The sequence below is a fragment of the Sapajus apella genome, unplaced genomic scaffold, assembly GCF_009761245.1.
Source record: "Sapajus apella isolate SASKATOON/1434 unplaced genomic scaffold, GSC_monkey_1.0 scaffold22, whole genome shotgun sequence".
NCBI lineage: Eukaryota > Metazoa > Chordata > Mammalia > Primates > Cebidae > Sapajus > Sapajus apella.
Window position 1 is genome coordinate 13,208,201 of NW_022436962.1, and position 27,793 is coordinate 13,235,993.

Genomic DNA, 27,793 nt, shown 5'->3' on the forward strand with positions numbered 1-27,793 from the left:
GGTGTGCGCCACCATGCCCAGCCAATTTTTTTTTTTTAATTTTTAGTAGAGATGGGGTTTCACCATATTGGCCAGGCTGGTCTTGAACTCCTGAGCTCAGGCAATCTACCCGCCTTGGCTTCCCAAAGTGGTAGGTTTACAGGCGTGAGTCACTGCGAGCAGCCTAACAACATTATTCTTAATAGCCCAAAGTGGAAACAACCTAAATATCCATCAACTGATGAATGGATTAAATAAAATATGGCATATTCACACAATGGAATATTATTCATCCATTGGAAGGCATGAATTATTGATACAAGCTACAACACTGATGAACCTTGCAAACATTATACTAAGTGAAAGAAACCACACACAAAAAGCCACATATCATATAAATAGGATTTCATTCATATGAAATGTCCAGAATAGACAAATCCATAGAGACAGAACATAGATTAGTAGTTGCCAGGGCTAGGGGGAGGGAAAAATAGGGAGTTACTACTAATAGATATGGGTTTTTCTGGGGAGTGATGAAAATATTCTGAAATTAGATCGTGGTTGCACAACTCTACGAATATATTACAGAACACTGAATTATGCACTTTGGTGAATTTTGTGGCATATGTGTTTTATCTCAATAAAAAAAGCATCTGCTTACATAGTGTATTTTATTCTTAACCAGCTCCTCTTTTTGTGCAAAACTTTCCGTTACCTAAAATTCTATTCCTTTGATATTTATTACTTTAGATCTTTTATGTCTTTATAAAACTAAATTAAAATAATGGTATGTCTGAGACAGGCAAATGTATATATTTATGTATGTTAGTATGTCCAAGTCATGTTAACCTGGAGGGTGATTTGTAGTTTTATGGCACAGGACTCTTTATTGTCCTGGCCTGATAGTATTTTTATATACTAAGTCCATCTTTATGGCATTTATTGAGCATTCACAAATCATCATGTAATATCCCAGTATGAATGACAATCTGTTTTTGGAAATTGCAGAAAAACGTCTCTTAGTGGTTAGAGAATAGGAGATTATCAGTGGTTAACTTTGTTGTTTCAATTTAGGAAAAATAAATATATGCCTTTTTTTAAACATTGAAAATAAAAATGACTTTACTGGATCCATTGGGAAAACGTGTAGAATGTTTAAATTTATTACCTTCAATGTTTTTCCTTGACTTAAGGAAGTAACTTATTTAAACCACTAAAAGATAAACATCTGAGCATACTTGAGAAATCGTAGCAAAAAACCAGCTTTCCAGTCTTTTCTCCCATTTGAATCAAAGACTGTCTTGAAGCTAGGTTGGCCACCTGTGGTTTTTTGAATGCTGCTCATCACTAGTCTAGGTGGCCTTTACAATTTCTTTCAAATATGATCCTAAAAATAACTTAAACTCATCAATTAACCTTTTCAAGTGAGTAGTTGTAACTCATCTGAGAGCAAAGGCTTGTGTGATTGTTGACATAGGATGTCCATGGTAGTGCTAGGTTTACAAATTATGGGGCTACAATAGATACCCTATATCTGTTCAGTTCTGATAGTTTCTTATCCTAATACACAACTGTGTTACAATAATACACTTAGAGTACAAGGTGTGAGAGTTGAGAATTTGGAGACAATAGGTAGATTATAGTTACTAGAGCTAGGGGAGAGGCTGAACTTGGTGCTGCTTTTCTAAACTTATTGCAATTAAAGGAGTGTTTCTGCATGTGTTATCCTTTTCCTTTGAGTTGGCTGATGTTGCTTTGTGCACAAATGGAAATCCAGTTAGGTTTTTATATTTTACTGTCTACACCCTCGGATTCCCCTGTTTTGCTGGGTAGACAGATTTGTCCTTTCTTTCTCTTCCCCCTCAAGTGCATCGTCGCTCTTCTCTCTTTGATGGTATTTTACTTATTTCTTTTGGGAACATAGTAGAAAAGTGTCTGAAATGTAGGTGACAATTTTTCACCTAGAATTTGTAAAGGTGTAGAACTATATGCTGACTTTTTGGGGTTAGGACAGGTACAGATTTTTTGCCTAGTGACTAAACTTGACTTTTGAGCCTATAAAGTTCTAATTTATCCAGAGTAGAAGAACAATAAAGTACCTTCTTTTTTTCTATTATTTATTAGAGCTAGTATTTAGTAGAAAGAGTACATGATTTGATTTGAAATAAGGAGATAAGGATTAAATTTCCCAATTTGCTTCATCCAGGCTGAGTAAAGTCATGTAATTCTTTGAGTCCCAGTTTCCCCCTCTGTAAAATGGTGACATTATTAAGGCTGCCTGTACTAATCTCACAAGACTTGTATCAGGATCAAGTTAAATAAAGTGTATGAAACACTTTGTAGTCAATAAATTTGTATGTGCATATTATTATTATCTTGCTCAAGAGGGTAGGGACAGTCTTGGAATTTGTAGACTCTTATTAGAGATGAATCACATGTATTTTTTTTATTTGTATCAATTCTGGAAGTCATGATCTGATAGTTTCTATTGTTTATTCTTTCAGTGGTTTGACATTCAGGATTTTGAATGTATGAGACCTACCTACTGAGTCACTAATGTTAGCCTTCTAAAATGTTTCAATAATTCATTTAAATAATGGCATATGTCTGTAGGAAACAGGCTGCTGATTTCTGAATAAGGAAGTGGCTCCTAGCATGAAAATTTCTGACCACAAATCTTTGTGTGTTGGCATATAAGCAGACCTCCATCTTCAATTTCTATGCAAATCCAATAAAAAAATTTTTCTCCCATTGTTAGGTCAACATGCAAATGTGAAATTCTAAAAATTATGTAAAAATTATAATTGTCTTAATTTCTTTCTTGTGACTAAACAGTATGTAATGAATAAAGTGCTCTTTTTTCAGTGTATAATTTCAATTATTTAAAAACATATCTAGAGTTGTAATATAATTTATTTATGCTATTTTTAATTTTTCTGGTTCTTAGGGTAGATTTCTTTTGATATAGCTCAGTGACTTCTAGACACTATTGTTAAGAGATATTCCTGAATTGAGAAGACCAATAGATTTTTGTAACTGCCCTGTTGGGGTACATTTTAAGCTTTTTTTTTTTTTTAAACCTGGCTCAGGAAATTTCAATTAGGTTGTCAATTTATAGAGACTTAGTAGTAGCAGATAATAGGGTTTTAGTTACTATAATTAAAATGACAGTTTCATTTTCAATTTAATGGAAGGTGGAGATCATGGAGCTATATTTTCTTTGATTCATTCTCAGCTTCTTTGAACTTCTTAATGAGAGGTTTATGTGCACCCAGAGGGAAGGAGCCTACTGCATTGACTCATGCTTGTTATTTTTAGTTTTATATTCCAAATTCAGGCTGCTGTAAGTTAAGAAATACACTAAGAGTAAAGCAGACCCCCGGTCTTTGAAGGAGAATGAAGTTCAATAGATAGGGGAAAGACTATATTATGGAGGTGATAGGAGCACAAGAATCTAGAGTAATCCAAATAATAGTGGAGACCAAATGGGTGATGAAGTCTATGAGAGCCCATCTTGTACCTCACTAAGTTCTGCCTTTCTCTGAAATACCCACCTAAAAGTGTCATTTTCTTCTTCCCTTCTTTCTTTCTTTCTTTCTCTAATGGTTGTATTAGTTGGAGTTTTATGAGTGTAATTTAAGGTATTTACAGAATGATGTCTGTGGACGAACTTCAGAAATGTAAAGCCTGTTTCAGTTTTTTGTAACACATCTGTGTTACTCACCTGAGTTATGGATTCTTTAATAAATCACATTGAAATGGAACAAAAGTTCATTTATTGCTACCAGAACAGAAAGACTAGAATGTTGTTTATCTGCCCAGCCCTTGATTCAAGGGAAGTGGTCAGAATGGACATTGTAGTTGAGATGTCCAGAGTACGTGTAAAAAAGAAAATCTTTTTTTTTTTAAATTCTTGAGAGAAGAGGAATAGAGATGGATTGCTGAGATGGTCCTGACAGAATTGGTGTCATGTAGACCATCCACTATACTTTCTGTGATAAGGGTCCAGGTATTATACAAAATGTTCCATTGCCAATTTTCTTTAGGTTTCTCTCTCCTAAGGCCTTTTCCGTTGGAAGGAGAGTAGGGAAGAGGGAAATTTTCTTGTTTTTATTGACCTATTTCATCTGAAGACTTAGGCAGAGGAATGGAATATATACTAAGTAATTTTGGCTTATGTGCTTATTTTACCTAAATGAATTATATATGTAAAAATATGTATGGCTGGAATATTTTGATCAATAAATTTAATTTTCTGGTTATTCTGGCCTGTCATTTTCATGACAATGAAAAATAAATACAGAGGACAGTTTTCATACATCAGGCTGAAATATGACTCATTTTTTCTACATTTCAACCCCAGATGTTAGGTAAACACAAACAAACCTTTAAGAAATATAGCTGCAAAATGAGAGTGGTGCATCTGATGAAATGACTTATATTTGACGATGGTTTCCTCAAAGAATTGGTTGTTAACATCAGTGACCCTAATTACTGTAAAATGGCTTCTGCTTCCTTAAACACGTGTTTACATCCACTTGTAATTTATTTCAGTCAGAAGTGTGATGGAAGGATCCAGCTTTACGTTGATCTCAAACTGATCAGCCAATTATACAATACTGGTTTTGGATAATTCATTATTTCCCTGACAATTTACAGTACTACTGTTTTCACATACAGTTATTATACATGCTTGGGTCAGTGATATGGTTAGGCTCTGTGTCCCTACCTGAATCTAATTGTGAATTGTAATCCCCATTATCCCCACATGTCAAGGGAAGGACCAGGTAGGAGGTGATTGGATCACGGGGACAGTTTCCCCCATGCTGTTGTCATGGTAATGAGTGAGTTCTCATGAGATCTGACGGTTTTTTAAGAGTTCAGCAGTTCCTCTTCTCTTTTACCTGCTGCCATGTAAAATATGCCTGCTTCCCCTTCTGCCATGATTGTAAGTTTCCTAAGGCCTCTCCTGCCATGTGGAACTGTGAGCTAATTAAACTTCTTTCTATAAATTACCCAGTCTGGGGCAGTTCTTTATAGCAGTGTGAAAATGGACTAATAGACAGTCAATTTCTGTAAAGACTTTTTTCTTCCTATTCTCTATATGCGTTTTCTGGAACCGCTATTACATTGCTTTTATTACTGGGACTTTTGTTACTTAGTAGAAAATGGTTTCTTGCATTAATGTTCATTTTAAGTGTTTTCTGGTTATTCTCTTATGTTTATTTTTCTAGATGAACTTTGAATAAACTATCCTCTTCTACAATTTATGTCCCAAAAGAATCCTTTTTTCCCAGAAAGAACCCTAATGCAATCGAGTTTCCTTTTCCCAAAAGAATCCTAATGCATTTGAGTTAAGTTCCTAAATAGGTTTTTCTTTCCATTCAGAAACATGGTAGGTCTCTTTTTGCTCTGTCTTATTTTCCCAGTGGAGTTTTATAAAAAAAAAGCTATTGATTTATTTGCTCCATAACTGACCATGACTTTGAATGCATATATGGTTAAGTTAGGGGAATCAAACAGCATCTTCTAGTGTAGATTTAATATTTTTTGTTTACAAGGTATATTGAGAGTCCCAAAATGCAATCCAGTGTTTAAAGATTTGCTGTAAGGACTCATGAAATTTAGCATATAGTTGTACTCATGGCTAAGATATAGTACAGTAAGGTTAAGATTCTCAGGTAGATCTTAAGGGGAAAAGATGTGTAGGATCTGGGGGAAAACATGTGCAGGCTTCCTTGTGCTCTCTGTCATGAGGGGTCACACAGAGCACACTTCCCTCAGCAATGAAAATGCAGCAACATGTATACCATCTTCATGCCCAGGAAAGTCCATTAAAGACTCAGAGCCCAAGGTTTTCATTGAGGGCTTGCCATGTAAGCACCCTCTACCTAGCTTGCAAAAAAATTGCAGATTTCCGAAAGGAATATGGGAATTCAGCATAAACCATAGTATTTATTCGAACAGTGTAGGCACAATAAAATACTTTTATTAATTAATGTTGACTGGGACTGCTCTGAGGGTCAAGTTCCTAGATGCCAGCCAAGGGCCAACCTCATAAGCAGGCTTTTCTAAGGATAGCAGTCTCAGGTCTGCTATGTTAACTTTTTTTTCTATACAGAAGGTCAATGCCAAAGAAGCGCATATTTTGATGAAAGCTATTTTAAAATAAAATTTTAGATTCAAGAGGTATATGTTCATGTTTGTTACATGGATATATTAATATATTGTGTGATACTGAAATTTGGGCTTCTGTTGGACCCATCACACAAAGAGTAAACGAAGTACTCAATAGTTATTCAACTCTTGTCTCCCTCCCTTTCTCTTCTCTTTTAGAGTCCCCACATCTATAGTTTCCATCTTTATGTCTGTGTACTCAGTGAGAACACGTGATATTTATTTTCTTTTTCTTCGTTAATTCACTTAGGATAATGGCCTCCAGCTACATCCATATTGCTGCAAAGGACATGATTTCATCTCTTTTGTGGCTGCACAGTATTCCGTGACATATATGTACCACATTTTCTTTATCCTGTCAATTGTTGATGGGCACCTAGTTGATTCTTTGCTATTGTGAATAGCACTGGGATAAACATATAGGTGCATGTATCTTTATGGTAGAACAGTTTGTTTTCCTTTGTGCATATACCCAGTAATGAGATTGCTGGGTTGAATGGTAGTTCTGTTTTTAGTTCTTTGAGAAATCTCCAGACTGCTTTCCACAGAGACTGAACTAATTAACAGTCCCATCGACAGTGCATAAGCATTCCCTAAGGAAGACATTTTGAGTTAATTTTTGTATATGATGTGAGATATATGTCAAAGTTTACTTACAATGGATATCTAATTGTTTCAGCCTCATTTTTTGAAAAAAAAAATACTAACCTTTCTCTTAAATGCCTTTGTCCTTTTGTATAAAAACAATTAATTATATATTTATGGTTTTATTTTTGAATTTTGTCCTGTTCCATTGATCTATTTGTCTGCCTTGTTGCCGGCCTTGTTGCCAGTACCAAACTGTCTTGATTACTGTTGGTTTGTAACCATTTTTGAAGTGCAAGTCTGTAAATTTTATTCCTTTTCAGATTCATTCACTTTTCTAGATCCTTTGCCTATGTGAATTTTAGCTTCAGTTTATCAATTTCTACAAAACAGCCTGGTAGAATTTTGAATAGGACTGTGTTAGAAAAAGACACCCGTAGATAAACTGGAGAAAGTTGACATTTTAATATTATTGAGTCTACTAATCCATGAACCTACTGTATATTTCTATTTAGGTCTTCTTTAATTTTCCTCAGATATATTTTGTAGTTTTCAGTGTACAAATCTTAGGCATTTTATCAGATATATCCCTAAGCATTGCATAATTTTTAATGTTATTAGAAATTTTAAATATAAATTTTTAGTGGCTCATTGATATTATATAGGAATACAGTTATGTTTTGTACATTATCTTGTATGCTGCAACCTTGCTAAATGCATTCTTTAGTTCTAGTAGCTTATTTTGTAGATTCTAAAGAAATGTTTATGTAGATGACCATGTCTATGAATAAAGACAGTTTTACTTGTTCCTTTCCAAACTGGATGGCTTTTATTTCTTTTTCTTGCCTTGTTTCACTGACTAGAACTTCTAGTATACTGTGGAATAGAAGTAATGAGAATGAATATCTTTGCCTTGTGGGTGATCTCAAGGGAAAGCATTTAGGGTGATTTCAAGGGAAGAGCATTCTGTCTTTTGCCAGTAAGTATGATGTTAGATGATTTTGTCTGGGTGAGGAACTTCTTTTTTATTCCTAGTTTGCTGAGAAAGTTTAGAAGGAATGATTGCTGGAATTTTTCCAGGAAAATGCTTTTTCTTTATCTACAGATATGATCATATGACTTTAAACTTTTTAAAGTTTGTTTACATGATGAATCACATGTTAAACCAACCTTACATTTATGAGGTAAACTCTATTTGTTCATGATGGATTATCCTTTTACTATATTGTTGGATTGAATTTGCTAAAAATTTGTTAAGACTTTTCATGTGTGTATTCATTAGGGATGCTGGTTTGTTTTATTTTCTTTTCATGCCTCTTTTTAGTTTTAGTATCAGTATGATACTGGTCTGAGAGAATGAATTAGAAAGTATTCCCTCCTCTTGAATTTTGTGAGAGTTTATATGAAGTTGGTATTCTTTCTTTCTTTTTTCTTTTTTTTTCCCATTTATTTATTTTATTGCATTTTAGGATTTGGGGTACATGTGAAGAACATGCAAGATTGTTGCATAGGTACACACGTGGCAGTGTGATTTGCTGCCTTCCTCCCCATCACTTACATCTGGCATCTCTCCCCTTGCTATCTCTCCCCAGCTCCCCACCTCCCACCGTCCCTCCCCTATTTCCCCCCAGCACGTTTGGTACAGTTCACCAGAGAAGCCACCTAAGCCTTGAGTCTTCTGTTATGGGAAGGTTTTTAACTGCAGACTTACTTTTTAAAAATATATATAGGCCTCTTTAGGTGATCTATTTATTCTTGAGTGAGCTTTTTAATTTCTGACTTTCAAGGAATTTGTTCATCTAAGTTGTTGGATTTATTTGTGTGAAGTTGTTAATAATACTCCTTTTTATCCTATTAATATCTGTAACTCTAATAAGATAATCTCTTTCATTTCTGATATTGATAATTTCTGTAATTATTAATATCTACTTTTCAATTTCTATTTTCTATTTCTGTAATTATCAATATCTATTTTTCTATTCTGATACTGGTGATTTCTGTAATTATCAGATATCTGTTTTTTAACTGATTGTTATAGCTAAAGGTTTCTTGGTTTTCTTGGTGTTAAAGAGTCAGGTTTTTGTTTTATTGATTTTGCCTGTTGTGTGTCTGCTTTCTAGTTAATTGATTTCTGTTCTGATCTTTATTATTTCTCCTCTTCTGCTAATTTAGGATTTTATTAGCTCTTCTTTTTCTGGTTTAAGATGTTTTTCAACTCTTATCAAGTAGCACATACCCTGTAATGCCCACTCTAGAATTCTGAAATTAAATTCATAGATAACATTACTTGCTGTTACACTAAATTAAAAAAAAAATCAGTATATTGAGCTAACTGTAATGTAACTGAGGAATAAAAGAAAAGGAATGTATAATGTAATGATAGCTATTTCAGAATATAAACAACCAGGTGAAACTACTATGGCAAGAAACAGTAACACTATCAGGTGCTTACATCTATGCACCAGTTCACTGGGACTGTGACAGAATGTAGCCTGAGCTTAGGTCATTGACTGAGACTTTGTTTTCTAAAATAGGCATTGAATACTATATACAGTCCTACACTGACATATCCCTATTGACCAGAGTTTGATAGTGTTACATTAGGGTTCACTCTTGGTGTTCTACGGTATAAGGGTTTTAACAAATGTATACTTACATGTGTCCACCATTATAGTATCATATGGAGTAGTTTCATCATCCTAAAAATCCTCTGTGCTCTGCATATTCATCCATTTCCTACCTACACCCAACCCCTGGCAGCCACTGATTTTTATACTATCTCTATAGATTTTTTTTTCTTTTCCAGAATGTCATATAGTTGGAAACATACAGTATGTAGGCTTTTTAGATTGGGTTCCTTCACTTAGTAATATGGATTTAAGGTTTATTCACATCTTTTCATGGTTTAATACCTCATTTCCTTTTTTAAAAAAATAAACATTTATTGTAGATTCGGGGGTACTAATGTGTAGGCTTGTTAAATGGATATTATGTGTGATGGTGAGGTTTAGGGTATCATTGATGCTGCCACCCAGGTCGTGAGCGTAGTGCCCAATAGGTAGTTTTTCAACCATTGCCCCCCTTTCTTCCTCCTCACTCATAGTCCCCAGTGTCTTTTGTTCCCATCTTTATGTCCATGTGTACCCAGTGTTTAGCTCCAACTTATAAGTGAAAACATATGGTATTTGGTTTTCTGTTTCTGTGTTAGTTCACTTAGGATAATGGCCTCCAGCCGCATCTGTGTTGCTGTGGAGGACATGATTTCATTCTTTTTTATGACTGTGTAGTATTCCATGGCATTTATGGACACATTTTGTTTATTCAATCCACTGTTGATGGGCATTTAGGTTGATTCCATGTTTTTGCTATTGTGAATAGTGCTGTGGTGAACATATGTGTGCATATGTCTTTTTTGGTAGAATGATTTATTTTCTTTTGGATGTATACCTAGTAATGGGATCGCTGCATCGAATGGTAGCTCTGTTTCAAGTTACTTGAGAAATCTCAAAGTTGCTTTCCACAGTGGCTAATTTACATTATCATCAACAGTGTATAAGTTTTCCCCTTTCTCTGCAACCTCAACAGCATCTGCTAATTTTTCACTTTTTAATAATAGCCATTCTGACTGATGTGAGATGGTATCTCATTGTGGTTTTGATTTTCATTTCTCTGATGATTAGTGATAAGAGCATTTTTTGTTTGTTGGCTGCTTGTATGTCTTCTTTTGAGAAGTGACTGTTCGTGTCTTTACTCACTTTTTAATGGGGTTTTTTGTTTGTTGAATTTTTTATTCCTTATAGATACTGGATATTAGACCTCTGTCAGATACATAGTTTGCAAATATTTTCTCCCATTCTGCAGACTAGCTGTTCATTGTATTGATTACTTCTTTTACCGTGCCAAAGCTTTTTAGTTTATATGGTCCCATTTGTCTATTTTTGTTTTTGTTGCATTTGCTTTGGGGGTCTTAGTCATGAATTCTTTGCTTAGATCAATGTCTAGAGGATTTTTTCCTAGATTTTCTTTTAGAATTTTTATAGTTTTAGAGTTTACATTTAAGTCCATCTTGAGTTAATTTTTATATGTGGTGAGAGATAGGGGTCCAGTTTCATCCTGCGTATAGCAATATAGTTTTTCCAGCACCATTTATTGAATAGGGTGTCCTTTCTCCAGTGTATGTTTTTGTTAACTTGGTTGAAGGTATGTGGCTTTATTTCTGAGTTGTCTTTTCTGTTCTGTTGGTTTATGTGTCTGTTTTTGTATCGGTATCATGCTGTTTTGGTTACTATAGCTTTATACTATTGTTTAAAGTCGAGTAATTTGATGCATCTTGCTTTATTCTTTTTGCTTAGGATAGCTTTCACTGTTTGGGCTCTGTTTTGGTTCCATATGAACTTTAGAATAGTTTTTTTCTCCTAATTTTGTGAAGAATGACATTGGTAGTTTGGTAGGAATAGCATTGACTCTGTAGATTGCTTTGGGCAGTATGGCCTTTTTAATGATACTTACTCTCCAATCCATGAGCATGGGATGTTTTTCATTTGTATCATTTACGATTTCTTTCAGCGGTGTTTGGTAGTTCTCCTTGAGGAGATCCTTCACCTCCTTGATTAGATGTAGTCCTAGATATTTCTTTTTCTGTGTGGCTATTTTGAATCAGATTGTTCTTGGTTTCACTCTCAGCTTAAACATTATTAGTGTATAGAAGTGCAACTGGTTTTTGTACTTTGATTTTGTGTCTTGAAACTTTACTTAAATCACTTATCAGTTCTGGGAGTCTTTTCGTGGAGTCTTTAGGGTTTTCTAGGTATAGCATCATATCATCATTAAAAAGAAGTAGTTTGACTTCCTTCTGTCCTATATGGATACCTTTCATTTCTTTCTCTTGCATGATTGCTCTGGCTAGGACTTCTGTTACTATGTTGAGTAGAGTGGTGAGAGTAGACATACTTGTCTTACTCCAGTTTTTAAGGGGAATTTTTCCAGCATTTGTCCATTCAGTATAATGTTGACTATGGGTTTGTCATAGATGGCTCTTATTATTTTGAGGTATGTTTCTTTTGCTGCTTAGTTTCTTGAGGGTTTTTTTTTTTAACAAAGGGATATTGGATTTTATCAAAAGCTTTTTCTGTCTTGATTGAGATGATTATATGATTTTTGCTCTTGACTTAGTTTATGTGATGAATCACATTTATTGATTTATGTATGTTGGATCAACCTTTCATCCCAGGAATGAAGGCTACTTGATCATGGCAATTAACTTTTTGATACGTTGCCAAATTTGATTTGCTAGTATTTTGTTGACGATTTTTGTGTCTATGTTCATCAGGGATATTAGACTGAAGTTTTCTTTTTTTGTTGTATTTTTGCCAGGTTTTGGTATCAGGGTGATGAATGAGTTAGGGAGGTGTTCCTCCTCCTTGTTTTTCTGGAATAGTTTTAGTAGAATTGGCACCAGTTCTTCTTTATGCGTCTGTTAGAATTTGGTAGTGAATCCATCTGGTCCAGGGTTTTTTTTTTTTTTTGATTGGTAGGGTTTTTATTATTGATTCAGTTTTGGATCTGATACTGGTCTGTTTAGGGTTTCAATTTCTTCTTGAGACAATCTTGGGAGGTTGTATGTTTCCAGGAATTTATCCATTTCCTCTAGATTTCCTAGTTTTATGGGCATAGAGATATTCTTAGTAGTCTCTGAGGATCTTTTGTGTTTCTATGGAATTGGTTGTAATATCTGGATCTTCTCACTTTTTTCCTTTGTTAATCTAACCAGTGGTCTATCCATGTTTATCGTTTCAAAGAACCAACTTTTGGTTTCGTTGATTCTTGGTATGGATTTGGGGTCTCAGTTTCCTCCAGTTCTGCTCTGATTTTTAGTTATTTCTTTTTTTCTGCTGGCTTTCAGGTTAGTTTGTTCTTGTTTTTCTAATTTTTCTAGGTATGATGTTAGATCATTAAGATTTTTCTGACTATTTTAGTCAGGTATATAGCACTGTGAACTTTCCTCTTAATACTGCTTTTGCTGCATCCCATAGATTTTTGTATGTTGTGTCTCTGTTTTCATTTAAAGATTTTTTTTGATTTCTGCTTAGTTTCATTGTTTATCCCAAAGTCATTCAGTAGCAAATTGTTTAATTTCCATGAAATTGTGTGGTTTTGAGAGATCATCTTGGTATTGATTTCTGTTTTTATTTCACTGTGATCTGACAGTATGATTGGAGTGATTTCAGTTTTTTAAAAAATTTATTGAGACCTGCCTTATGGCTGAGCATGTGGCCTGTCTTAGAGTGTGTCCTGTGTGCAAACGAGAAGAATGTATATTCTGTGGTTGATGGGTACAGTATTCTGTAGATGGTTATTAGGTTCATTTGGTCAGGTGTCAAACTTAAGTCCAAAAATTCTTTGTTAGTTTTCTGCCTCGATGATCTCTGTCCCATGCTGTCAATGGGGTATCAAAGTCCCTTACTATTATTGTGTGGTTGCCTGATGTTTTTTCATAGGTCTAGAAGTATTTGTTTTACGAATCTGGGTGCTTCTGTGTTGGGTGTGTATATATTTAGGATAGCGAAGCCTTTTTTTTTTTTTTTTTTTTTTTTTTTTGAGACGTAGTCTTCCTCTGTCACCAGGCTAGAGTGCAGTGGTACAATCTTGTCTCACTGCAACCTCCACCTCCTGGGCTCAAGAGATTCCTCTGCCTCATCCTACTGAGTAGCTGGGACTACAGGCATGCATCACCACACTTGGCTAATTTTTTGTATTTTAGTAGAGACAGGGTTTCGGTGAACATAGCCAGGAAGGTCTTGATCTCTTGACCTCATGACCTGCCCGCCTCAGCCTCCCAAAGTGCTGGGATTACAGGTGTGAGCCACAGGAGAGTTAAGTCTTGTTTAACTGGATGCTTTATCATTAGGTAATGCATTTCTCTGTTGTTTTTAATTGTTGTTGATTTAAAGTATGTTTATCTGATATAAGAATAGCAACCCCAGCTCTTTTGTGTGATAGATCTTTCTCCCACCATTTCTTTTGAGCCTGTGGATATTGTACATGTGTGAGATGGGTCTCTTGAGGACAGCAGACGAATGGGTCTTTTTTTTTTTTTCAAATTTTATTTTAAGTTCAGGGGTACACTTGTAGGATGCGAAGGTTGTTACATAGGTAAATGTGTGGCATGGTGGCTTGCTGCACAGATCATCCCATCACCTAGGTAGTAAGCTCAGCATCCATTAGCTATTCTTCTTGATGCTTTCCCTCCTCCTGCCTCCCCACTGTCCAACAGGCTCCAGTGTGTGTTGTTCCACACCGTATGCCATGTGTTCTCATCATTCAGCTCCCATGTGTAAGTGAGAACATGTGGCATTTGGTTTTCTGTTCCTGGGTTAGTTTGCTGAGGATAATGGCTTCAGCTACATCCATGTCCCTATAAAAGACATGGTCTTGTTCCTTTTTATGGCTTCATGGTATTCCATGGTGTATATGTGCCACATTTTCTTTATCTAGTCTGTCATTGATGGGCATTTAGATTGATTCCATGTCTTTGCTATTGTGAATAGTGCTACAGTGAACATTTGCATGCATATATCTTTATAATAAAATGATTTATATTTATTTGGGTATATACCCAGTAATGAGGGGATTGCTGGGTCAAACGGTATTTCTGCCTCTAGGTTTTTGAAGAATCACCACACTGTCTTCCTCAATAGTTGAACTAACTTACATTTTTACTAACAGTGTAAAAGCATTCCTTTTTCTCTGCAATCATGCCAGCATCTGGTACTTTTTGAATTTTTAGTAATACCTATTCTTACTGTTGTGAGATGGTACCTCATTGTGATTTGGATTTACATTTCTCTGATGATGTTGAACTTTTTTTCATATGTATGTTGGCTGCATGTGTATCTTCTTTTGAGAATTGTCTGTTCATGGTCTTTGCCTACTTTTTAATGGGGATGTTTTTTTCTTGTAAATTTGTTTAAGTTCCTTGTAGATCTTGGGTGTTAGACCTTTGTCAGATGCATGAATTGCAAAATTTTCTCCTGTTCTTTAAGTTGTTCATTCTGATGGATAGGGTTTTTTTGTTTGTTTGTTTGTTTTTTTCTGTGCAGGAACTCTTTAGTTTAGTTAGATTCCATTTGTCAATTTTTGCATTTGTTGCAATTGCTTTTGGCGCTTTTGTCATGAAATCTTTGCCAGTGCCTATATCCTGAATAGTATTGCCTAGATTTTCTTCTAGAGTTTTTATAGTTTTGGGTTTTACCTTTAATTCTTTATTTTATCTTGAGTCACTTTTTGTATATGGTGTAAGGAAGGGGTCCAGTTCACTTTTCTGCATGTAGCTAGCTAGTTCTGCCAGTACCATTTGTTAAGTAGACAGTCCTTATCCCATTGCTTTTGTCAGGTTTGTTGAAGATAAGATGGTTGTAGGTGTCCAGTCTTATTTCTGGGTTTCTATTCTGTTCCATTGGTTTGTGTGTCTCTTCTTGTACCAGTACCATGCTGTTTTGGTTAATATAGCCTTGTAGTATAGTTAGAAGTCTTGTAGCATGATGCCTCCAACTTTGTTCGTTTTGCTTAGGATTGTCTTGGCAATTTGGGCTCTTTTTTATCAATAAGAATTTTAAAATTGTTTTTTTTTTTTTTTCCTAATTCTGTGAAGAATGTCAATGTTATTAGTGGAAATAGCATTCAACCTATAAATTACTTTGGGCAGTATGGATTTTCATGGCATTGATTCTTCCTATCCATGAGCATGGAATGTTTTTCCATTTGTTTGTGTCATTTCTGATTTCATTGGGCAGTGGTTTGTAGTTCTCCTTGAAGAGGTCCTTCACCTTCCTTGTTAGTTGGTTCTTGGTTTTGTTTGTTTGTGTTTGTGTTTTTGTTTGTTTCTTAATGCAACTTGCAACTCTGCCTTTCAAGTGGGGCATTTAGATCATTTATATTCAAAGCTAATATTGATATTTGAGGTTTCAATCATATCATAAAGTTGTTAGCTTTTTGCTTTGTAGTTTCTATTTCATGGAAGCTGTATAGGGTCTTTGGGCTATGTACTTTATTATGTTTTTGTGGTAGCAGGTATTGTTCTTTCATTTCCATGTTTAGAATTCCATTAAAGATCTCTTGTAGGGCTGATCTGGTGGTAATGAATTTTCTTAGTGCTTGCTTGGTTGGAAAAAGATTTTATTTTTTTTTTGCATATGAAACTTAGTTTGGTGGAATATGAAATTCTTTGTTGAAATTTCTTTCCTTTCTTCTTTTTTCTTTTTCTCTTTAGAAGCAGGGTCTCACTCTGTTGCCCAAGGTAGAGAGCAGTGTTGCGATTATAGCTCACTGCAGCCTCAAACTTCTGTGCTCAGGCAATCCTCCCATCTTAGCCTCCCGAGTAGCTGGGACTACAGGTGTGCTGTTACACCTAACTTTTTATTTTTATTTTTTGGAGAAATGAGGTCTTGCTATGTTTTTCATGCTGGTCACAAACTACTGGGTTCAAGCAATCCTTTTACATCAGCTTCTCACAGTGTTGGGATTACAGATGTGAGCCACTATGCCTGACCCAGACTTTCTCCTTTTTAAGAAAGCTGAAAATATGCCCCTAGTCTCTCCTGCCTTGTAAGGTTTCTGCTGAGAGGCTTGCTCTTAGTCTCATAGGGTTCCCTTTGTGCATGATTTGACATTTTTCTCTAGTTGCCTTTAAGATTTTTTCTTTAGCATTGACCTTGGACAGTCTGGTAACTATAGACCTTGGCGATGTTTGTTTTGTATAGTCTCTTGTAGGTTTTCCCTAGACTTCTTATATCTAGATGCCTACCTCTCTAGTAAGATTAGGAAAATCTTTTTGAATTATTCCCTCAGTTATATTTTCCAAGTTGTTTACTTTTTCTCAAGAATGCCAGTAATTCATAGGTTTGGTTACTTTACGTAGTCCCATATTTCTCAAATGCTTTGTTTATTAAGAAAAAAAATTTTTTGAAACAGGATCTCACTCTGTCACCCAAGCTGGAGTGCAGTGGCACGATCACAGCTCACTGCAGCCTTGACCTTTTGGTCTCAGATGATCCTCCCACCCAAGCCCCCAGAGTAGCCAAGACTACAGGCATGTACCACCATCGGTAGGTAATTTTTGTGCATACGAGCTTTCTCCATATTGCTTAGTCTGTTCTCAAGTTCCTGAGTTGAAGCAATCCACCTGCCTCAGCCTCCCAAGGTATTGGGATTACAGGCATGAAACTTTTTTTTAAATTCCCTTTTCTTTATTTTTGTGTGACTGGATTAGTTCAAAATAATGGTCTTGAAGTTTTGAAATTCTTTTTTGTGCAATAGCTCATTTATTTTTAACATTGAGTAATATTCCATTGTCTGGATGTTGTGCAGTTTTATTTATCTGTTCACCTACAGAGGGACATCTTAGTTGCTTTCAAGTTTTGGCAATTATGAATAAAGCTGCTATAAGCACCAATGTGCACATTCTTATGTGGTCGTAAGTTTTCAACTTTTTTCGGCAAATACAAGGAATGTAATTGCTGGATCATATGGTAAGAGTGTATTTAGCCTTGTGAGAAGCAGCCAGACTGTCTTCTGGAGTTGCTGTACCATTTTGCATTTACAGCAGCTGTTAGTGAGGGTTCCTGTTGCTCCACATCCTCATCAGCATTTGGAGTTGTCAGCTTTCTGGATTTTGGTCATACTAATAGGTATGTAGTGGTATCTCTGTTGTCTTAATTTGCATTTTCCTGATGACAGTTGATGTGGAGTGTCTTTTTATATGCTAATTTGCTATATGTTTATCGCCTTTGGTGAGGTGAGGTGAGGTGTCTTTTAAGGCCTTTGGCACATTTTTTCATCAGGCTGTTTTTTCTTTTTAATTGTTGAATTTTAAGAGTTCTTTATATATTTTTGAAACAGTTCTTTATCAAACATGTCTTTTGCAAATATTTTTCTCTATTCTGTAGCTTGTCTTCTCATTTTCTTGATGTTGCATTTTGTAGAGCAGAAGTTTTAAATTTTAATGAGATCCAGCTTATCACCTATTTTTATTCATGGGTTGTGCCTTTGGTGTTGCATTTACAAAGTCATTTTTGGCCATTACTTCTTCTGATATTATTCTGCCTTTTTCCTCTCCTCCTTTTGGTACTCCTGTCGTACATATGTTGGTATGTTTGATGGTATCCCATAGGCTCTTAAATTCTGTTCATTTTTTTTGCATTCTTTTCCCCCTGCTCCTCAAACTGGATCATTCCAATGGTTTTATCTTCATGTTTACTGAGTCTCTGATTTGCCTAGCCAAATCTGCTGTTGAACATCTCTAGTAAACTTTTCATTTAATCTAGTGTACTTTTCAGCATCAGAATTTCTGTTTGGTTTCTTTTTATAATTTCTGTACCTTTATTGACACTCCCTGTTCATACATTGTTCTCCCGATTTTCTTTTTTTTGTCCCTGGTTTATTTTAGCTTATTAATCATATTTAGGACAGTTCATTTAACATCCTTAACTAGTAATTCTAATTTGGGGTTTTCCTCAGAGATGGTTTCTGTTAAATTCTTTTATCTTGAGAATGGGCCATCCTTTCTTGTTTCTTTGAAGGCTTTGTAACTTTTTGTTGAAAACTGAACATTTTCAATACTCTATTGTAGTAAGTAGAAATGAGATTGTCCTACTCCTCAGGGAGTTCTCATTTGTGCATAGTAGGTGCTGTAGTCACCTATTTAGTGACTTCCCCAGACTATTTTTGAAAAGTCTTTATTCCTTCTTGTATATGGTCAGACATGTTTCTTTTTCATCATATCCGTGGTCAGACAAGGGTCTCTCAGAGGTCTTCCTAAATGCCTGGATCAAAAAAACCAACCAAAGATATATGTGCCTTCTTGAAATAGCCACTACTGGCAAAGCCACTACAGCCTGAGGCAGCCAAAACAAAGGCCGGGGAAATGCCAAAATGCCAAAATGGCCAAAATGCATAACCGCCAATTTTTGGAAGTCATGTTCCTTACTGCTGATTTTAGCACCAGGTAGCTAGTCCAGTAATATGAGCTGATTGGTGTTCCCATTGCCAAGGTGGGGCTGAATGATGAGGGATGGTAGCTGTTTTGTGCATACCGTTCTCTTACTGAGTTTCAGCAGTCTCTCCCTTCAGCAGGCACATTCCTAGTTGCTGTAATTGTCCAATAAGGTTCCAGAGTTTTGAAATAGTTGACTCTGACAATTTTTTCCTGGTTCAGTAGAGGTACTACCCTTGAAGCTTCCTATTCCTTCATTTTCTATGATGTTACTCTCTCATCTTTAAAAAAAAATTTAAATAATAAAATGAAATCTATTTTAAATGCACTGTATCCTTTATGTTGTACATCTGGGTTTCCATCTTGTGTCATTTTCTTTTCTGTTTGAAAAACTTTAATATTTCTTACAGCAGATTTTCTGGCAATGTTGTTTTTCAACATTTGTGTATTAGTCCATTCTTGTGTTGCAGTAAATACCTAAGACTGGGTAATTTCTTGTAATTGGCTCACAGTACTGCAGGCTGTATAAGCATGGCACTGGCATTTCCTTAGCTTCTGGAGAGGCCTTAGGGAGCTTTTACTCATGTTGAAAGATTACGTGGGAGCAGGCACTTCACATGGCAAGAGCAGGAGCAAGAGAGAGTCAGTGGGGGAGGTACCACACACTTAAACACCAGATCTTGTGAGTATTCACTGTTTCATAAGAGCAGTAAGCCATGAGAGATCTGCCCCCAATACCTAAACACCTCCCACCAGGCTCCACCTCCAACATAGGGAATTCCATCTCAACATGAGATTTGGATGGGGACAGATATACAAACTATATATTCCACCCCTGGCCCTACCAAATCTCCTGTCCTCCTCATGTTGCTAAATATAATCAGGACGTTCCAGTAGTCCCCCAAAGTTTTAACTTGTTCCAACATTGAAAGTCCAAAGTCTCATCTGTGACAAGGCAATTGCCTTCTGTCTAGGAGCCTATAAAATCAAAAAAGTTATTTACTCCCAAGATACAGTGTGAGTAGAGACATTGAGTAAACATTTCCATTCCAAAAGGGAGAAATAGGCCAAAAGGAAGGGGCCACAGACTCCATGTAAATTCAAAACCCAGAAGGGCAGTCATTAAGTCTTAAAGTTCCAAAACAGTCTCTTCTTTGACTCCATGTTCTATATCCATGGCACACTGCTTCAGGGGGTTAGGCTCCCAAAGCCTTTGACAGCTCTTCCCCTGTGGCTTTGTTGAGAGTCAGCCACCACAGCTGCTCTTCCAGGATGGAGTTGAGTGCTTGTGGCTTTTGCAGGTGCAGAGTGAAATCTCCTGGTAGATCTGCCACTCTGGAGTCTGGAGGACAGTGGCCCTCTTCCCATAGCTCCACCAGGAGTGTACCAGTGGGGACTCTGTGCGGGGCCTCCATCCTCACATTTTTCCTCTCCACTGCTGTAGTAGAGGTTCTCTGTGAGGGCTTCATCCCTGCAGCAGTCTTCTTCATGGACACTCAGGCTTTTCCAAACATCTTTGAAATCTAGACAGAGGCTGCCAAGCCTCCACCATTCTTGTACCCTGTGTGCTTACAGGCTTAACAGTATGTGGAAACCTCCAAGGCTTACAGCTTACATCCCCTGAAGCAGCGGCCCAGGGTATACCTGGGCCTCTTTGAGCTGAGGCTGGAGCCAGAGTGACGGGGATACAAGAAGCAATTTCCCAAGGCTGTGCAGGGCAGCAGAACCCTAGGCCTGGCCCACAAGACCATTCAATTCTCCTAGGCTTCCAGATCTGTGATTGGAAGGGCTGTGATGGATCTGTGATCCATGAAGGTCTCTGAAATGTCTCTGAGACCTTTGTCCCATAGTATTGGGTATTAGTACTTGGCTCCTTTTTAATTTTGCACATTTGTCTAGGAAGTGGTTACTCGGTACCCTGCCTGAATTCTTCCCCTGAAATTGGGCTTTTCTTTTCTACCACATGGCCAGGCTACAAATTTTCCAAACTTTAATGCCATGCTTTCTTTTTAAACATAAGTTTCAACTTTAGTCATTTCTTTGTTCCCGCATCTGAGCATAGGCTGTTAGAAGCAGCCAGGCCACATCTTGAGTGCTTTGCCATTTAGAAATTTCTTCTGCCAGATACCCTAAATTATCTCTTTCATTTTTAAACTTACACAGATCCCTAGGAAAAGAACACGGTGCAGCCAAGAGGCATAATATGAGTTACGTTTGCTCCAGTTCCCAGTATGTTCATCATTTCCATCTGAGACCTCAGCAGCCTGGTGTTCATTGTCCATATCACTGGCAGCATTTTGGTCACAATCATTTAACTCATCTCTAATAAGTTCCAAACTTTCCCTTATATTCCTGTCTTCTTCTGAGCCTTCCAGACTATTCTAACCTCTGCCTGTTACCCACTTCCAAAGTTGTGTTCATGTTTTTAGGTATCTTTATAGCAGAGCTCCACCCCTTGATACCAGTTTTCTGTATTAGGCCATTCTTGTGTTGCTATAAAGAAATAACTGAGACTGGATAATTTATAAAGAGGTTTAATTGGCTCATAGTTTTGTAGCCTGTACAAGCATGGTGCTGGCATCTGTTTAGCTTCTAGAGAGGCCTCAGCGAGCTTTTACTAATAGGGGGAGACGAAATAGGAGCAGGCACTTCACGTGGTGAAAACAGCAGCAAGAGAGAGCGATGGGGAGGTGCTACACACTTAATCAGATTTTGTGAGTACTCACTATTGCAAGGACAGCACCAAGCCTTGAGGAATTCCCCCCCCCCCCGCCGACCCCACCCTGTATCCAAACACCTCCCACTAGGTCCCACCTCCAACATTGGTAATTACATTTCAATATGAGATTTGGGTGGAGACAAATATCCAAACTGTATCCTTTTGTATGACTCAAAGTTGTGTTGTGTTTTGTTTTACAGAATTTCACCTTTCCTTTTTCAAAGATCATTTAACTGACAAGGACTTCTAGACAAGCAGCTTTTATTCTTTCAATACTTTAAAGATAGTGTGCCACTTGTTCTAGATTTTATTATTTCTGATGAATCTCTTGTCAGCCTTACCTCTTTTCTTTTGTACATAATGTGTAATTTTTCTGACTACCTCTGTTTTTATCTTTATAACTTTAATCCATTTAAATATAATGTTTCTCTGTGTAGTTTTCTTCATTTTTCTTGTACTTTGAGTTTAGTGAGCTGCTTTTGGTTATAGTTTCTATTAAATTTGGAATAGTTGTGACCATTACTTCTTCAAATGTTTTCTTGATTTCTCCTTTTCTCATCTCTTTTGTGTGGACTTTAATTACACATGTATTTGTCTACTTGAGGTTGTCCCACAATTTACTGGTTATTTGCTTATTTTTTCTGTCTTTTTGTTCTTGTGTTTATGCTTTCTGTTGATATGTCTTCAGATTCATTAACAGTTTCTTTTGTAATATCTGATCTGCTGTCATTCTCTTTCAGTGTATTTTTATCTACGACATTTTAGTTTTCATCTTTGGAAGTTTGATTTAGGCTTTTAAGGAAAGTTCCATGTCTCTTCTTACCACATTCAATCTTTCCTCTGGTTCTTCAAGCCCATGGAATATATAATAATGTTAGTCTTCTAATTTTATCAGTTTTCTGAGTCGGTTTTGATTGATTACTTTTTCTCCTGGATTTTTTTCTTTTTGCTTCTTTGACTGCCTAATAATTTCTTTATTGGATGCCAAACATTGTGAAGTTTCCCTTGTTGAGTGTTATATCTAATTGTGATTAGTTCTTGAGCTTTATTCTGAGATAGGTTAAATTACCTGAGAACAGTTTATTCCTTTCAGTCTTGCTTTTCACCTTTGTTAGGAGGGGCAAAACCTGCATTTAGTTTAAGATTAATTTTGTGAAGCAAAATCCTTCATATATCAGTCTAATCAGGCTCATAAGGTTTGAGATTTTAAAATTCTGGATCTTGAGAATAGTCGCTATTTTGTGCTCTGTGTAAGATTTGGCATCTCTTCCCTCTAATCCTCTTAGGCAGTTTTTTCCCCAGCCTCTGATGTTTCCTTACATGTATGTGCTAAGAAGTACTGAACTGCATGTTACAAGTGATTCAGTGCAGGTATCTGGAGTTATTTGTCTACACAGCTTTTTATTATCTTGGACTCATCCACATGAACTTTAGCACTCTTGGCTTCTTCATACTCTTAGGTTTATCTCCGCACCTCAGCAGCACCTGACTGTACAGTGAGCTTACTGTACTCTTTATCCAGGTAGTAAGCTTGGAAAATCGTAATCATACAGATAGTCTCTTTTTTTTCTTCCTCTGAACGATCGCTTATGCTCATCTTCAGTGTTTTGAGAGCCGTTGTTTCATATATGCTGTCTGTTGTTTTAGTATTTTCAGGTGGTGAGATAAATCTGATCCTTGTTATTCTACCTTAACTGGAAGTAGAAAATGTGATTATTAGAATGGGGTCATTTTTGACATTTAAATAGACTGTATAAAAATCTGCAGCAGCAATTTCAGGAGAGACTGGGAAATTACACAGGAACTGAGAGTCCTGCATTAGAAAACAAGATATGATGAAGTTTAATGAAGAGGAGCAGAAATTTGATTATTTAGAAGAATTGGAAATCAGACAATGTAGGTTTATGAATAAAATGAAGTAAAAACAAAATTTATTAAGGTGGAGAATTAGTTTTCTATTTAGCTTAAGGAAAGGCATTCTCTATATCTGTCTGCTCTTTAACCTTTGAATCCTTGTCTTAGAACACTCCATTTGATTTCTGAATGAGATTATTTATTAAGTTTTAACATTCCAGAAGAGGTTATATAAATGTACCTGCTTATATCATCTTTCTTCACCTTAAAATTTAAATTTAACAATGATAAAAGATAATGTGTATTATATTTACGTAAAAGTTAAATATATTTTGTATTTTTGAGCATGTAGGGGCAATTAGTTTAGTATAGTTATGTTAACTAGTAGATATATGGTGCCATCTAATGGCTAATATGAAAAGATAGTTAGCAAATACTTCAATGCTTTGCCTAGTGTGTCTATATGAAATTTTACAGTAAAATTATTGTCACTTTAAATGTCTAAGATGCAGCTTTTATTTAAACTCTACATGTATTTTCATTTTAATTTATGGTTTTTAAAATTCAACTATATATTGGTCAGACTTTTCATCACATGTAAAGCCATACTTGCAGTTAGCACAGTTTAAAGTATATTCAATATAAAATTAGCGTATAAATCAATTTTAATAAACAAGTCAAAGTTACAAACTTCCACTTTGCTATCCTTTACTTCTCTTTCCCTCAAAGTTGACCCAATATGTAGTTATAAATTATGCCTTATAGAACCTCAGCTTTATTGTAAACAGAATTCATTTTCCCTCCACCTTCCATCTCTTTTTGTACGTTTTACAAAATATATCAAAAATGTTAGGATGTTGTATTAGATTGGTGATTTTTAAGTGCTGTTCTAGATTGTTAGGGCTTCTCTAGAGCCACTCACAGGCTGTGGTGAAGATGGCTAAGTTTAGAAAATTAGCATATTGATGGCTCTAGAAGTCCTGCACTAAAAAACTTTTCAACTTTATTTAGGGCAGTATTTCCTAAATACATGTCATCATGGAACTCCCCCACCTTCCCTTAAAAAAAAATATTGTGTTGATCTAGTGTTCCTCAGATGTCAGTTTGGCAGTCCTAAATTTAATGTTTAAGGATAAAGGAATATTTCTTATATATATGTTTCTTGTTTTAATGAAATAAATTTTGTTGCTTTTTCTTGTCATATAATAATACTTGTTATTTATCAAAAATTTAGCAGTACGCCATTTACCCTGATATGATTATTACACATTGTATGCCTGTATCAAAATAGCTAATGTACCCCATAAATATATACACTTACTATAAACTCATAAAATTTTAAAAAAATTAGTAGATGCAGAGTAATAATTGTTTCTCTTACATTCTTGTCATTTCCTGGTTAAAAAATCTTTGTCAAATTGATATTAAGAACAAAGCTGGAGGTATCACTTTACCTGACTTCAAATTATACTGCAAAGTATTAGCAACCAAAACAGCATGGTGTGAAAATAGTCACAGATTAGTGGAATAGAATAGAGAACTCAGAAATAAAGCCACGTACTTACAGCAAACTGATCTTTGACAAAGTCAACACTGGGGAAAGGACACCCTATTCTAGAAGTTGTGCTAAGAAAATTGGATTGCCATAAGCAGAATGAAACTGGACTCATAACTCTCACCTTATACAAAAAATAACTGAAGATGGATTAAAGACTTAAATGTAGGACCTGAAACTGCAAAAATTACAGAAGAAAATCTAGGAATAACTTCTCCAGACATTGGCCTAGACCAGGAATTCATGACTAAGACCTTCAAAAGCAAATGCAACAAAAACAGAAGTAGACAAATGGGACTATATAAACTAAAAAGCTTCTGCACAGCAAAAGAAATAATGAACACAGTGAACAGACAGCCTGCAGGATGAGAGAAAATGTTAGCCAACTATGCATCTGATAAAGTCCAATGTTGAAAATCTACAAGGAACACAAACCAAAACTCCTCCAATAACCCCATTAAAAAATGAGCAAAGAAAATGAACATTTTGCAAGGGAAGATATACAAATGGCTAAGAAGCATATGAAAAAATGCTCAACATGACTAATCTAAAGAGAAATGCAAATTAAAACCACAGGGAGATACCGTCTTACACCAGTCAGAATAGCTATTATTATTCTTATTTTATAGATACTTGCAAATGTATACAAACACATTTTTGCTGTGGTATATAAAGTATTTGCTTTAAAATTGTATATGTCTGTATTTATGGTTATCTCCCTTTTTTCATGTACATATATTCTATATTTTTAAGTATCACATTAGTCCAGACAGTTGAATTCTGACTCTGCCACTTACAGCTTTGTGAATTTGGACAAATTATTTCATCACATGTTTCGGTTTCCTTTTCTGCAAGGGTAACAGACTTGTAGTGAAACTTGAGTATATGTAAAATACGTGGGGTAGTGCATGATGCAGAATAGGCCTTGAATTAATGTTAGTTTTGTTGTAATTTTTATTAGACTTGCTAAAGTATGTTCTTCTTATTTTAGTCCTTTGTCCTCAAACACACACACACACACACACACACACACACACACACACACACACAGAGAGAGAGAGAGAGAGAGAGAGAGAGAGAGAGAATGTTCTTAGATACTTCTGTTGCTTTTATCCAATTTAATTTATTGATGCTTTTCTTTTTATTATGTCCTTCTTTCTTTTTTTTTTAATCGTGTTTTAGGTTTTGGGGTACATATGAAGAACATACAGGATTGTTGCATAGGTACATACATGGCAATGTGGTTTGCTGCCTTCCTCCTCATCACCTATATGTGGCATTTCTCCCCACGTGATCTCTCCCCAACTCACCACCCCCCGCTATCCCTCCCCTAGTTCCCCCCGACAGACCTCAGTGTGTGATGCTCCCCTACCTGTGTCCATGTGTTCTCATTGTTCAACACCTGCCTATGAGTGAGAACATACAGTGTTTGATTTTCTGTTCTTGTGTCAGTTTGCTGAGAATGATGGTTTCCAGGTTCATCTATGTTCCTACAAAGGACACGAACTCATTGTTTTATGGCTGCATAGTATTCCATGGTGTATATGTGCCACATTTTCCCTGTCCAGTCTGTCATCGATGGGCATTTGGGTTGGTTCCAAGTCTTTGCTATTGTAAACAGTGCTACAGTGAACATTCCTGTGCATGTGTCCTTATAATAGAACGATTTATAATCCTTTGGATATATACCCAGTAATGGGATTGCTGGGTCAAATGGAATTTCTATTTCTAGCTCCTTGAGGAATTGCCATACTGTCTTCCACAATGGCTGAACTAATTTACACTTCCACCAACAGTGTAAAAGTGTTCCTATTTCTCCACATCCTCTCCAGCATCTGTTGTCTCTGGATATTTTAGTGATCACCATTCTAACTGGCATGAGATGGTATCTAAATGTAGTTTTGATTTGCATTTCTCTAATGACCAGTGATGGTGAGCATTTTTTCATATGTTTGTTGGCCTTATATATGTCTTCTTTTGAAAAGTGCCTGTTCATATCCTTCGCCTACTTTTGGATGGGTTTGTTTTTTTCTTGTAAAGCTGTTTAAGTTCTTTGTAGATTCTGGATATTAGCCCTTTGTCAGATGGGTAGATTGCAAAAATTTTTTCCCATCCTGTTGTTTGCTGGTTCACTCTAATGATTGTTTCTTTTGCTGTGCAGAAGCTTTAGAGATTAATTAGGTCCCATTTGTCTGTTTTGGCTTTTGTTGCCAATGCTTTCGGTGTTTTAGTCATGAAGTCCTTGCCTATGCCTATGTCCTGAATGGTTTTGCCTAGGTTTTCTTTTAGTGTTTTTATGGTTTTAGGTCTTGTATTTAAGTCTTTAATCCATCTGGAGTTAATTTTAGTGTAAGGTGTCAGGAAAGGGTCCAGTTTCTGCTTTCTGCACATGGCTAGCCAGTTTTCCCAACACCATTTATAAACAGAGAATCCTTTCCCCATTGCTTGTTTTCAGCAGGTTTGTCAAAGGTCAGATGGTTGTAGATGTGTGGCATTGCCTCTGAGGCCTCTGTTCTGTTCCGTTGGTCTATATCTCTGTTTTGGTACCGGTACCATGCTGGTTTGATTACTGTAGCCTTGTAGTATAGTTTGAAGTCAGGTAGCGTGATGCCTCCCGCTTTGTTCTTTTTGCTTAGAATTGACTTGGCTATGTGGGGTCTCTTTCGGTTCCATATGAAGTTTAAGGTGGTTTCCTCCAGTTCTGTAAAGAAAGTCATTGGTAGCTTGATGGGGATAGTGTTGAATCTATAAATTACTTTGGGCAGTATGGCATTTTCACAATACTGATTCTTCCTAACCATGAGCAGGGAATGTTTTTCATCTGTTTGTGTCCTCTCTTATTTCCTTGAGCAGTGGTTTGTAGTTCTCCTTGAAGAGGTCCTTTACATCCTTTGTCAGTTGTATTCCTAGGTATCTTATTCTCTTTGTAGCAATT

At 36.1% G+C, this 27,793-nt stretch overlaps 1 protein-coding gene and 1 long non-coding RNA gene across 7 annotated transcripts in view; both read left to right on the plus strand.

The window, feature by feature from the left end:
• The window catches only part of SYT14 (synaptotagmin 14), a 186,456-nt gene that overhangs the window by 21,284 nt on the left and 137,379 nt on the right, over window positions 1–27,793 (plus strand). The gene's annotated exons all lie outside the window — the stretch shown is intronic.
• On the plus strand, window positions 11,210–14,746 carry LOC116558864. Its single transcript, XR_004272199.1, has 3 exons — window positions 11,210–11,693; window positions 12,035–12,040; window positions 14,737–14,746. It is a non-coding gene; the product is annotated as an uncharacterized LOC116558864 (long non-coding RNA).